Below are 13,766 nucleotides of genomic sequence, written 5' to 3'. Positions count from 1 at the left end.
TGTGGAGGGGTAATTGACACTTTTTTGCTTGTCCTTCTTTGCGATGGGTCTCTCCTCCAACAACCTTGATTTGGATGGTATTTTTAAGGCATATTCTAGTGGATTTTCATGGTTTAGGCCACTGTTAGTGCAAAATGAGGACTCTCCACTATTTGTGGCATAATTGTAGGGTTTGGTAGGGTTTAGACCAAAGAACATAGAGAAATCTTCCCAACTCCACTAATCAAGCCTCCAAAGTGGCTTAGAACTTCTACCACACCAAAATGAAGCCTTCGCCTGCTACTGCCTTGCAATCATTAGACCAAACACTTGGCAAACAACTGGAAAAACATGTATATGACTGTCATAACCCTTTCACTATTAGTTCACTGTTAAGTCTACACTTTTAAGACATTAATACTTCACTCCAAACACTTCATGGCATTGAAAAAAATCAAGATACTCATAAAATTCCCTGTAGCATTGATTTTGAAGAGTTTTCAAAACTTGAAAGGTATTTGAAGAACTTGCTACACACAATATCAATAAATTCACAAAAATAGTGAACTCATTGTTTTGCTTACAAACTGAGTATGTCTAGTAGAAACAAGCTACTCTAACCAACCAAGGTGATTCTCAACACCCTTGGCCATATGACCAGACCTCTGCCTCATACATTTATTCACTCCAAATTACTTTTGGGTGTAAATTTTGAGTTTTTGATCATGCTACTAGCCGAGTAATCAATACTTGCCTAGTATTCACTCAAATCCTTCTTCCAAACACCATTCTGGCACAAGATGAAGCATATATACACTATATACATGTGTACCAACTTGACTAAATCCATTTTGTGGGACCCCAGACCTGGATCAGTCAAGTGGTGGCATTTTGTAACCTCAAACCCTTGACAGGGTAGAGAACACACAAAAGTGAAATAGTTTTGTACAATCAATTTGCCAAAGGAAACCATAACAACAATCACTTAGAGAGAATTGTACAACTACTATGCACACTTTCCAAGAGGTACAATATGGAATAGAGTGCTACAGTATGGACTGTTACTCCAAGGAAGAAAAAAACAGTCATAAAAGCCAAAATTTCATGATTTCTATTAAGTTTCTCTTATTCATACAATCACCAACCTTTCTTAAGGAAAAGGGAGGCATTTTTATAGTGTTCCCAATTAGTTACCAAGCCCTATATGGACATGAGGCTTCCACAACTGTATTTTACTAGAAAAACCCAAAAATGACAACTTTGACAACTTTTGCAAGCCCAAATGACAACATTTCTTGCTCCAAAAGACATTTTTGACAATCTAACCTTATCAACTTGTCTAAACACCTTATACATGCTTAAAAAAACTTATCAAACATGTTTCAATGCTTTGGAAAGCATTAGAAGACCTTTTTGGTAATTTTGCACATTTTTGCCAAAAATTGTCAACTTAAAGCCTGAAAGGCAAAACTTGACCTCTTGAGCCCAAAATGAGATCAAAACCACTAGACAACACACAAAAAAACCTAAAACAACATTATAAACTTGACACAAGACATTACAAACATGAAAGCATTAAATACTCAAAAAGGAGAGTTTTGCTCAACTAGGTGCTCCTGCACCAGTTTTATTATTGTTCAAATTCATATTGACTTTCTTGATTTATTCTCTAGTGATCACAACCTTAAACTTCTCTTTATCTTCTCTTCCAATTTTATTTGGAACCATATGATTGAAATAGCCTCTCAAGTATCATTAGAGGTGAATAAGTTCTTATAGAACAAGAAAATATACTTACTAATTTCTCCCTGATCAATGATTGTGATACCCTCATGGAGATTTTATGAATCTGCTCTTTAATCCTCTTGTTCTTAATGTAGTTGAAGAAGAACTTTGTACCTTTATCCCCATTACTGAGCCATTTCAATTTGGCCCTCACTTTTAGCCCGTTTATTTTATGTTCTTTTAATCTCCTCAAAGAGTTATTGGCTAGGGCTAAGTCTTCATAAAGTTTTTCATTTAGAGGGTTAAGTTGAATGCAAGTTTTTGTTGGACATTGTTGCTACTAGGATATGTTGTTGTCAACATGTTCCTATGACTTATTGCAACCACTGTTACAAATTGGTTTATTGGGATCATGGTTTTCTATATGGAGTATTCCTAGTGTCATTACATCTTTTCGTATTGGTTTTGGTGACCCTCATATGATCTAGTTTGCAGTTTGGTCTTTTTGATCAATGCTTTGTAGAGTTCGGTATGTCCTCCGATATATTCTAGTGTGATCATATCTTGAGCTGAGATTTTGGGAGATTGTTTGGGATGTTCCTTTATATCTTCATTTCAGATGGTTCGTGATTTGGTGCTCCGTAAGTTATCTTTCTTCATGACAGCTATTGTTGTTTGAGTGTTCTTGAGGTTCAGATGTTGATGGATGAAGATTTGATAAGTGGTGTTGGTGCAACTATTACTGATCATTCTAACATGCTTGCTGGTGTTTCCCAATTATGTCCTATTTGTTTTGATGGTCTGCATTGATCGCTGTGCGAGTTTTTGGTGATTTTCATGATTTGGTGATGTTCTTCGTGTTATGCAGTATTCTCGGTGGTGTAGCGTGTTGCGGTTGATCTTGGCGAGATTTATAGTGGTGTTGCGATTTTGGAGATTTGGTTTAGGTCCATGTTATGTCATGTATATCATTATATTGGTCTGATGGTCAATATTTGTATTGTGTAATGTAATTTTGTAATTATGAGTTGAGGGTTTAGCCAACCTTGTATTCAAGGTTGATGAATTATATAAATAGGTGATTAAGTCATGTAATTTGGTTGTTGGTGGTGTGTCTGCATTATCAGAGATTGGAAAAGGTGTGAACAAGTGAATACATCTTTTGGTAGTGTGATTGAGCAGAGTTTGGAGGGTTGATGAGTAGACATATGTGCTTAGCTAGAACTATCATCAGGCATTTGCAGATGCTATCATTGCAGTTCATTCCTTCTGGATTGTAGTCTGAATCTTGTTGTAAGTTAGTGAGACTTCCTTGAGGGTTGTAGCCTTCTAGATTATTATATCTTGAGCAGTGAGCCTGAATGCATGTGTATTCCCCATTGTAATATTTACACATACTACTGCAGAGTATCGTCTTATTGTGGGTAGGTTCCCACCATGGTTTTTTGCTTAACCGGGTTTTCCATGTCAAAATCTTGGTGTTGTGTTGTGCTATCAATTTTCTTATCTTTTTTGTTATTGCAGTTAATCAAATTTGTGATTGTGGTTAAGTTTGATAATCCAGTGAAAACTATTTCACCTCCTCTCTCAGTTTTACTTCATTGTTGTTGCAAACAGTTTTAGCCTTTAATAGCTTCTCTTGCAACTCATTTTCTTTTTCCATCCATCCATAACCCACTTTTCCCTATAGTTTGAAACAACTTTTTCCACCATTCCATGCTTTGCTCCTATTGTGTCGTAAATTGTACACCCTTAATTAGGGTTATCTAATTTCATGCTTAGGTTAGCAATCACCTTAGTGTTTTTCATTTTTCATTTTAAAATTCCTTTAAGTATTTAATTATTAATTTAATTAAATCTAAAATCATCTCTCATCATTTCACACATTATAAAATTGGGCCCTTAACCCTAAGTGTGCCCCTTTTAATTTTATATCCTTTAATTAATTAATTAAGTCCTAATAAAGTCCTATTTTGACCTTCAAGGCTCATTTTCGCATACCTTGGATTGACGCACTGAGATGGATATGACTTTGTAATCACGATATCTTGCATCCCTAAAAATTTGGAAAAAAAGTTGGCTGGACCGGTTTGACGCCACCACACTAGTCCTGACTTTTCGTCCTTAAATTCAAGGAGTTTAATTTGGTGGTATTATAATGTTCAAATCCTACTTTGTGCAAAATTTTATCAATTCTAGGTTGGCCTGTGATCAAAATTGAAGTTAGGGTTTCATATATATAACCTTTTCTTTTCTCATTTGAAGGATCCATTCACAAGTAATAGAAGGAAACCTCTTATGAAGTGAAAGTGTAGGTTTATCTGGAGTCTACAATCAGAAAATTCATCATCAATCAAGTCTTCATCAACTATTTTTCATCATCAATGGAAGCTTATGAGATGTTGAAGAATAATAAGGATATCACTGACTATTGATTGGCTTGTACCTCTCCCTTAGTGTTTGGTATGGTTTCATGTTATTTTCATATCTCTATGTGAGTTTTCCAATCTACATATGATCATTCATTTTTAGATTTATATTATTTCTTTAGATTCATATTGCATTTGTGATTCGAAGCATTTACATTATGTTCATTTAGGGTTTTTACTCCAAACAAAGGGTAGAACTCTGGTTTTTCATTCTAACTCATTAGGATCTTACAAACACATGACATTCTAGGGCACAAACACTTTTCAATACATTATCAACTATTTGTGGAGGTGGAAATCACCAAAACAAGGGGTTTGATTAAGGCAAAACCCTACATAGCCACCCATACACCATTTTCCAGCTTGTAGGTACATTTGTAAGTTTTTGTCAAAGACAACAATTTTTTAGGAAGTCTCAGCAACCAAGTATAGATCTAGATTCAGAAGTAGGACCTATAACTTTGGGACCGGAGTGCCTAACACCCCGGTCCTCTGCATCTGGTGGTAATTTTTGGTAGTTCAGATATTTGCTGCTTCAATTTAGGAACAAGGACCATAGCACCCAATGCCCTAGTCTAGCTCAGTCAAGCTCGGATTTTAGTGATAGGTGCACATCAGAATTCCCTAGTTAGGTATGTAGTATGTGTCTTAGTTTCATCTCTGTATCTTTTGGTTATTTCAATTAATATAGTTGCTTTCATACATTTCATTAGCTTAACCTATCATTACTTAGCACTTGACTTATTTCCCTTTTATGACAGCAAAGGAATAGAAACCCCAAAAGTATTCCTTGACTCTCTTTCACAAGAGGAATTTAAAGCAAATCACTTCTTTGGGATCTTTCATATTCCAATGTGTGAATGAGAGTGGGATTAGGTATTAGTTTATCTGATTCTATTTTCACCCATTACATTTTGGTGAACCCGATGTTTCCTATAGTTACTTCTTATTTTCATTTTCAGATTTGATTCATATTTTCATCTTTAGATTTGATTTGTATGCACTTAAAATTCATTTTTCAATCTTAAACATATAGCTCATGCACTTTTATGCTTGCATTTAGTCAATCACATAATTGCTTCATTGCTTAGACATTTAGTTTACTTTCTTTACTTGCATTGTTTCTTTCATTGTATTTTGTTAAAAAAATTATATTTTCAAATCTTTTCATGCCAAAAAAAAATATGTCATCAATTCTAGGATGATACGTCGGCCTCTTTGCATCATGATAGTTTCTTAAAACTTCTTATGACTCTTCACCCCTCTCCTAAAGATCTTACTAAGGACATTTTGAGGCAAGAGGATGAATCCAATAACACATTTATTAATTATCTCCCTTCTAAAGATGAAGCATTAATAAATAATGTTATTTCCTCTCCCAAAATTGGCCTTACCCATGAGGACATCATAGTGCAATTTGATATTTTTAACACTCCTCTAACCGATCTCCCTCTTTTGGACGAACCATTGGAGAATGATATTGATTACTCTCTCACTATGTATCTCCCCCATGAGAGTACCTTGGTCAAAGAAGATGATATTATGGTAAAAGTGGGTGATATGATTGACAATTCCCTTGATAACACCCCACCTTCTATTCATTTCAATAACATTCCCTTTTAGGGATGAAGAATTAATACTTAGTGTTATCCCCCCTCCCCAACTTGGCTCTACCCACGAGGATACCCTAGTTCAAGAAGAGATTGTTAATACTCCATTCAAAGATCTCCCTCCCAAGGATGAAGGTTTGCAGAGTAATGTTGATCCTTCTCCTATAGAGTACCTCCCCCATGTGGATCCTTTGGTGATAGAGAATGATATGATTAATACCTTTCCTAGTAAAACTATACCTTTCAATGACATTCATTTTAGGGATGAATGATTAATGACTAGTGGTAATCCCTCTCCAAAAATAGATCTTATCTATGATAATATTTTGGTGCAAGAAGAGACTATCAACACTTCTTTCAATAATCCTTATCATATGAATGATGTTTATCCTTCTCCTAAAATGCATACCCCTTGTAAGGTTACTTTAGAACAAGAGAATTCTCTTAGGTACAAGGGCTATCATTAACAATCCCCTCTACGAGGATATCCCCTTCATTCAATCTAAAGCAAAACCTATTCATGAAGAAAATTTTAAGGTTGATAATCCTCTTTATGAACCATCTGATGATTTTAGCTCTACTAGACCTTCCTCACATGTTCCTAAACCATCTTCAATCAATATGATAATGTTAACAAAACACCTAATAAACCCCTCTTCATGGTTCAAGGTGCTAGTCCTTCTCCAAATTCTCAACCTCTTAACAAGTCTCTCTTTTTGGTTCAAGGTGGTTATAGTAATGATGCCTTTTGCACTCCTAACAAACTAGTTATTACTGTGCAAGGAGGATATCCTACTAAGATTCCTTATGAGTATGCTAAACAAATTACTCGAGAGAGAGATAATTCAGTTACCCACACATATAATATGCAAAATAATAGGCAGCCTATTCCTCCTCCGATTATTCCTACTTCTCAATCTATTCTTCCACCAACAACCAGGCACATATCTAGATTTCAAAGTAGGACCCAAACCTTTGGGACTGGAGCACCCAGGGCCCTAGTCCTCTACATCAGGTGGTAATTTTTGGCAATTCAAATGTTTGGTGCTTCAATTTGCATACCTTTAGTTTTTGTCTTAGTTCGGGAACAAGGACCAAAGTGCCCAACACCCTAGTCTGGCTCAGCCAGACTTAGATTTTAGTGATAGGTGCACATCATAATTCCCTAGTTAGATCTATAGTCCGTGTCTCAGTTTCATCTCTTTATCTTTTTGTTATTGTAGTTAATATAGTTGCTTCATACATTTCAATAGCTTAGCTTATCATTACTTAACACTTGACTCATTTCCTTCTCATAACAACAAAGGAATAGAAACCCCAAAAATATTCCTTGACTCTCTTTCACAAAATTAAGTCAAAGTGAACTACTTCCTTAGGCTCATTCGTATTCCAATGTGTGAATGAGAGTGGGATTAGGTCTTAGTTTACCTGGGTCCATTTTCACCCATTACAACTCCCACTTCTCAATTTTCCTTTGGCCTCTAAGAATCCATTTGTTAATTTTCCTTAGGGTAAGAATAGCATCCTTGTAGTCCTTGTCTTTAAGTAAACTAGTGTTGAGGATAAGTTATTTACCCTTCATGTTCCTCTTAACTAGATGCCCTACTATAACAATCTTGGTCTTCATGGGGTGATGGTTAGAGAGGGTGTAAGGACAAACAATGACCTTAGCCATGTCCTCAAGCTCAAAGATAAAGAAATCCCTATTAGCATAAAATCGATCCAACCTACAGTATATTCTCCTCCCTCCTCTTTGGGCATTACACCAAGTAAACCTGATACTTTTTGTGATGGTAAAAAACGAGATCAGGTATGTTAAGACGTAATCCCACCTTCATTCATACATTGGAAGGAAGTGATCCGCTTTGACTAACTCTTGCGAAAGAGAGTAAAGGAATAATTTTAGGGTTTCTATTCCTTCACTGATATGAAAGGGAATGTGATAAATATGGGACGATGTAAAACTATGCTAATAGGATGAATGGAAGCAACTATAATAGCATTAATTGTAGACACCTAAAATTGTCATGTCTAATTAAATAAATATTTTATTTATTTAATTACTTTAGCCCAATTCTTCTATTAATTAAATAAATCTTTATTTATTTAATTAATTCATTTATCCTCTTTTAGCCTTATTTCTCATTTAAATAAATACCTTTATTTATTTGAATTATCTCTTTCCTAAATTAAATAAATGTTTTATTTATTTAATTGATCCCACTTCCTCTATTAATTAAATAAATCTTTATTTATTTAATTAATTAATTAACCTTTTCTACCCATGACACATGTCATTCATCTCTTAATTCATACACTACCTACCCTCTTATTATTTTATTATTTCTTTTACCTACCCTCTAATCATAGCCGACCATCTATCTTTTACACCTCTCAATCTTATCCCTCCATTTCTTATAGTGTCTTCTATATAAGGAGATGCTTCCTTCATTATCAAACCCCCGCTTACGACTCGACTACACTACGCTTTTGATCTTTCATATGCAATCCTACTTGCAACCACATTTACGTTCTTTGTTGAGCTCTTGTGCATATAAAATCTGAGAGCAAATATATCAAGCAAGATCAATGGAGATAGGAAGAATGGAGATCCAAACCCTATTGGACATGTGATGGTATAATCTTTGTGATTTCATTTGATTTGCATTGTCTTAGGTAATCTTCATATGTTATGGTGGATCTTTGTTGTTGTTAGGCTAGGGTTTTGTGGTTGAATCTATTTAGTCTTTCAATATTGTTGTTATCCATTTTCATCGTATACAGTAATAACATATTGATAATTGAACCAAACTGAGACAATAAGTATAGATCTGAGAATGGAATTCTAATGTGAACCTAATTGTAGATGTCTAAAATTAATTAAATTAATTATTTAATTAATTCAACCTTTCTACATTAATTAATTTAATTATGTTACCCTTTATTCCTCTCAAAATTAATTACTTTTGTCACTATAGTCTAATAATTAATTTATCAGTAAATTAATTATTTATCCATTCTTCTAAAGTCCTTTAAATCATTTATTCCTCTAAACCTCTTTTAGTTAATTAACTTAAGTCATGTAAATCCTACAAATAATTTCTTCTAATCCTCACTTAGCCTAATTAACTTTCTAGAAGCTTGATTAATTCCCCCACTCATTCTCTCTCCTCTTGTCAAATCCTCCTAACTTATCCACTTGCTTTCTAATCTCTCATTAACCCACCTAATATCCCCTCTTAATCATTGCACAATCCTAATCAACATGATTAGGAGCAAGTCAACTCTTTGCCATAAATGGCTTTCCCCTCTCACCTTCCAAACCTTAAATGCACCCACTTCGGTCATGTCAAAGGATTTCAAATCCTTTTTACATCCCCATGCCCCTCTCTTCCCAAGGAATTTCAAATTCCTTTTCTTCTTTATTCTTCCCATGCAATCTTCTATTTTATAATTTTATAATTCCCTAGTCCCTTCCCAAGGTTTTTTAAAATTCCTTTTTATTCTTCCAATGTGCATTGGGATCTCTTCCTTGTGCACCTTGAGGAGTGTGGAGACAAGTTATTCCTTTATGGCAAATCTCTTGGTCTCCACACCATGTCTTCTCAATCCTTCCCATCATTTTCTCTCAATCTCCACCCTTCATTCCAAATCAATTTCAGTCCTCTATTTTGGCCTCTTCAAATCTATAAATTAGGGTCTCCTCCCCCCATTCCCATATCTCAATTTAATACAGTCTTATGCTGTTATTTTATGCTTAGAATCATCTCCATAGTATCACCACTATAGCCAAATTTGCTCCCATACTTAGCCATTTCATCATCCATCCATTCATCAATCAAGTTATCTCTATTGTTGTTGTGTAGTAGAGCACATTCCACATCCAACCTTGGATCCATTCCAAACAAGTGGAGATAGGGCACTATTCCATTTCACCGAAGGCTTAATCAGAGGACCAAGAAGCAACATTATGAAGGTATAAAGGTTTATTTGGTATTTACTTGAGTGTTTATGCTTATTTTGACTTAAACTAACCTTGACCACCATCGCATGTTTTCCATTGCTTCACTAATATCAAAGATTGATCTTGAATTGGTAGGACTAGGGCATTGGGCGCTCTAGTCCAAGTAACTGTATTGAGCTGCAAATTGGGGGACTTGTTTTTTAGTCTGTCTGAGATAATCCTATCAAATCTATAACTAATTTAGGAGGACCGAGGCAAGGGGTGCTTTGGTCCTGAGGAATAGGGTGCCAGGTGCTTTGGTCCTTGAGATCCAAGTCCGATTTCTAATAATGGGTCTACACGCTTGTTCGCTACTATCTTCCGAAAATTGTCCGCTCTAACAGAAACTTGTAATTGCACTTGCAAGATGGAAAATTGTGTGTTTGTCGCTATATAGGATTTTGCCATAGTCAAACCCCTTGTTTTGGTGATTTCCACCTCCTCAAATAGCCAATATAATATTGAAAAGTGTGTGTGCCCTAGAATCTCATGTGTTTGTAAGAATCATATGAGCTAGCATGCAAACTAGATTTCTACCCTATTTTTTGAGTAAAAAGCCTAAAATGCGTGTAATGTAAATGCTTCAAACCATAAATGTATTGCAGATCTAAATCAATAATGTAAATCTGAAAATGAATGATGTGTAGGTCTGAAACTTACATAGAGATATGAAAATAACATGAAACCATACCAAACCCTAAGGAGAGGTACAAACCAATCAACAATTAGTGATCTCCTTATTATTATTAAATATCTCTTAAGCTTCCATGAATGATGAAATTTTTTTATGAAGACTTGATGAATGATGAATTTTTTGATTGTAGACTTTACATAAAACTTGTACTTTCACTTCACAAAAAGATCTTCTTCAATTGCTAGAGTTTGATCCCTCGATGAGGGAAAGAAAAGGCCATATATGAAATCCTAACTTTAATTTTGATAATAGGTCAACTTAGAATTGATAAAAAATCGACACAATGTGAGTTGAACATTATAATACAAACAAATTAAGCTCCCAAAATTCGAGGGAGAAAAAGTTGAGACCGAAATAGTGGGAATTTTGGTCCGATCAAAATTTTCCCAAATTTATAGGGATGCAAGTTATCATGATTACAAAGTTAGATCTAGCACGATAGGTCAATCCGAGGTGTTTAGATATGTGAAAAAGTGCCTTGAAGATGGGAAATAGGACATTATTAGGATTAATTAAAAATAAATAAAAAAGGGTGTGTTAAGGGCCCAATTTTATGATACGTGAATTGATGAGAGAGGACTTTAGATTTAATTAAATTAATAACTAAATGCCTAGAGGAACCTTATAAATGCAAGATGAAATGGGAAACACTAAGGTGAAAACTAACCTAAGTGTGGAATTAGACAACCCTAATTAAGGGTGTACAATTTATGATGCTACATTTATCCCCCACTTTAGTAGTCATGTGACACTACATGCATATGCAAGCTAAAGTATAGAAAAGTAAACATTCATGGGAGAAAGGAAATGTCCATAAGATATCGAATGAAGCTCCCAACGGTATCTATAGTACAATGTTAGGAACCACATCATACAAAACCTTATTGTTAGCTGAAATCACAAAATCACCTAAAATGCTTACTAAGAATGATGTAATTCAAGGGTAGCTATATGCCCCCCTATTTCGGCTTTCTATTTAGTGAGTTGAAACATGGTTTCATGTTTAGCACATGGAATTGTGAAGGAATTTGATGACAAATGCTCATAATGAGGTTTGATACAATATAAAAAATAATGGATAATCATCTAGTAAGAAAGATATCTAGATCAAGGTTCCAACACAATTGACATTGCAAGAATCAAATCTCTCTAACCTAAGATGTGAAAGATCAAGTGCAAAAATGTTGAATTAGGGTTTGACAAGTGTAAAAGGATATTTTTATGGATAAAAGGAGGAAGAGATCATTATCAAAAGACATCCACCTTTGATAATAGAGGGGATCTTTGATAAAGATAACATATTTAAAAAGAGGAGAAAGAAAATAAGAATACACACCTTCTCCAATATTTAGGAAAACAATGGATTCTTAGTGAAGGATTGCACATTTTAACTAAGGAGGGATCGTTCATGAAAGATGCATCCTTGCAAATAAAGAATAGGTCCTAAAAAAGGAACACACATGTTCTATGCAAGAAATGACATCGAATAAAAGATGCACCTCAATAAAACAAAGGTGAATATTTGAAGAAAAGATAGAGCATCGAAATATCATTCTTCCCCCTAGGCATGGAGATAAGGAAACCAAAGAGAGATAATTTATAAAAGAAACATTCTATATTCTAAAAGAAGGAAAGAGATCCTCACCAGGGATTCAATTTCCTGCAAGAGGGATGGGATCCTCAATAGGGATTAGCACGTCCACTAGAAGGGTTCATTATAAAAGATGCCACTCGATAAAGAAAAGGATTTCATGAATAATTATAGACTTCCAACACCAAGGAAAAAGTCCCAACTAAGGATGTGTACTTAAGACCCTCATTAGGGATACTTGTTCCAATAAGAGGAAGGATATCCCCAATAGGGATATACACATCCACAATCAATAAGAGATCCTTATAGATGACACTACTTCACAAAAGGAAAATTTTTAATCTTAAGAAGTAAAGATGTTCGAAATCATTCTTTCCCCTTACATGGAGACAAGAGATGGTACAAAAATAGGCTATTATGTTGCTTCCAAAGTATGTTTGCATGTGAAATTGTACTATCATGAATGACAATGAGCCCTCAATAGGTAGGCTACCAATGTCATGTCCCCCTTAGATGGAGACAAGAGATGGTACAAAAATAGGCTATTATGTTGCTTCCAAAGTATGATTGCATGTGAAATTGTACTATAATAAATGCAATGAGCCCTCAATAGGTAGGCTACCAATGTCACGTGGTAAGTGACAACATAGTAGCCACTAATGTTATTTAAATATATGATAGATTGGATGAAGAACTCAAATACAACATGTTAAATTCTCTATAATCAATGAGAATAAAAACATGTATAAGATGATAAGTTTTGAAATGTCTTGATAAAAAAAGTAGTCTCTGGGAGAATAATAGGCCTCTAAGTCATGTTCGTCTTGCACACAAATTTTCCTATACATAGAAGAAACCTTAGGAGAGGGACAAGTATAATTCATTAGGACCTCATTGATATAAGGGAGTGTATAAATAAAAGGTATAGCCTCATAAATGGGATTGTCAATCTCTTGGGGTGATTCATAAAGAGACTTGTCAATCATCATAATTTCCTTACGAGTGGGATGTGTTGAGATATGTAAAGGATGATCTAATTGAGATGAAGTCATCATCACTACTAAATATGGCATTCACATTGAGAGATGGTCTTTTAGATGCTTTGGTGGGCTCTGAAGGATTATATCCAAGTCCAAATGAGGCCTCACGTATGTTATTTTCTAGAGGAACCTCAATCCCTTATTCATTTGAGCCACAACCATTGCCATTGTATCCACTTTTAGCTAAAATGTGAAAACCCAAACCATAAAGGGATGTCATATCAGAAAGAGATGGTGGGGCCTCATAGGTCTCAATGCCATAATTAGATGAATTAGAAGAAGATTTTGAAGAATGTTTTGAATTAGAAGTAGCCACAACATTGTTACTAAGTTGTTTAGACAAAGTAGGTTGCTTCTTAGTTTCTACCACATCATCGTCCTTTTTAGTCTTAAGCTCTCTTGGGGGGATAATATATTCTCCTATAAAGGTAGGTGTAAAATATAAGGACCCCCAATCATCTTCTAAGAGTACCTCTTTAGATGAAGAAGTATCTTTAGGAGGAGATGATGTTTCAACTTGTGTGGTAGAAGAATTAGAAGAAGGTGAAGAAGATTTAGAATCAGATGAAGTTTTCAAACAAGCTTGTAAATCAGTATCAGCATGCTAAGTATACATCTAATTGTTATAAATGAATCTGAAATCATGATGAAGAGTAGAAGGGGCAACTTGCATACTATGAAGCCAAGGTCGTCCT

This window comes from Cryptomeria japonica, chromosome 4, assembly GCF_030272615.1.
Source record: "Cryptomeria japonica chromosome 4, Sugi_1.0, whole genome shotgun sequence".
Classification (NCBI taxonomy): Eukaryota; Viridiplantae; Streptophyta; class Pinopsida; order Cupressales; family Cupressaceae; genus Cryptomeria; species Cryptomeria japonica.
This window is presented reverse-complemented; position numbering follows the sequence as displayed.